A 1,651-nucleotide genomic window follows, 5' to 3' on the forward strand; every position below is an offset into this window, starting at 1 on the left:
TCCCTGCCCTTCCAGACCAACAGGGAAGTTTTTTAATCCTCGGATAGTTAAAGATTTCAAAAAGTTTCAATGCTCAATGTCACAGCAATGAAAATCGGAAAGGTTAATACAAAAGTAGGCTGCTCCTGTCTCTGACCACTCAATGCTATTGAAAAGAGAAGTTTGATTTATTCCTCCACTAGTACAGCACTTCATTAAAGTTTAAGGTAAGCTTGAGATACTTTTCTTAGCAAATAGAATACCCAAGGAGTAAAAATACGGCGCTTATCAACAAATAACCCTGAGTACATCAGCTTATTTTCCTCAAACACCACTGACAAATGATGCATAGGAGGGTACCAGGAAGCAAGGAGACAGTCCCTGTCATGTCGCAATTGCTCAGCCCTTGCAGCCTACAATAATTTGGAAATCCATCTGTACACATCTCGCTGTGTTTCTGACATTGGAAACTCCTTTTGACTGCAACCTCCATGTTGAATACAGGGCATATTTTTTAGCTTTATGACAAACCGCAACCAGGAGTATTTTAGCAGCAGATTTCCTCCCCTGGCAGTTTCCCTCCTGCTCACTGAGCTACTGCTACACCTGGAGCCAGAGAGCCCTCAAACTAAGACAATGCAGTTGCTTGTTTCCTGCAGCTTGGGCTACCACCTCCAAAGCGCCCATTTGTAGCCACGCTATTTTGGCAGCAACTTACCAGGCGTTAGGAACAGATGTATTCTGTCAAGCAGTTCCTTGGGTTACAATTGTTCCTCCATTAATCTTAAGCGTATCGAGCAAAGAACAAGCTCATTGTTGGAAGGAATAATGCAGAACACTGCTCAAAACATTATGTGCTACATGCAGGAATGCCTCCCTCCCCAGCTATTAGTCACTTTGCATTAATGTGCACTGCATTAATTGCTCACTGAAGGAGTGGCTACAAAACACAATGGGAGTGACATTGCATGCTGACAGACTGACAGAAAATAAGGTACTGGAGGAAAACACATTTCACTGCGGGTTGGGTAGAGCATGGCTTCAGGGCTGCACCATCACGGGGTGCTTCTTGTTCCCTGCTGCTGAGGAGCAGAGCAGCAAGGCACAGCAGCAGGTCTCTGGGGGATGCCAGGCACACACTCTGCAGGAGCAGAGGGTAATTGGGATGCTGCAGAGCCCAGGAAGGATGAGCATTTAAGTAAGGAGTGAATTAGGGTGATTAATATTGCCAGACTGCAGATTCAGACCACAAGCCCTTCCAGTCAAGGACCCCCACTCCAGAAGCATGCTGTGGCAGTTGCTTTAGACAATGAGACATCTCTCAGGGATATGGTGTGAGCTGCTCGTGAAGGGTCCCTTCCTGTCACAGGGCAGTCTGGCCATTTAAATCAGAGTCCTGTTGTCTATGCCAAAGGGACAAGTGGGACAATCTGTAAATATGCATTTTGCCCATCTCAAACTGCCACTCTGAATTCAAACCTGACTTGAAATGAATCACTGAGTACTTCACAGTGCAGGTAAATGAAAGACAATACTATGGGACCTGGATACAAAGAAAACAGTTCCTCCAGCATTTCTACCCCTTCCCCCTCAAATTTCAATAGGCCATGTCTAATTATTGAAAGGCACATATTCCCCCTCACACTGGGTTATTATCAGACCATACCACACG

The sequence above is a fragment of the Anas platyrhynchos genome, chromosome 24, assembly GCF_047663525.1.
Source record: "Anas platyrhynchos isolate ZD024472 breed Pekin duck chromosome 24, IASCAAS_PekinDuck_T2T, whole genome shotgun sequence".
NCBI classification, from domain to species: domain Eukaryota; kingdom Metazoa; phylum Chordata; class Aves; order Anseriformes; family Anatidae; genus Anas; species Anas platyrhynchos.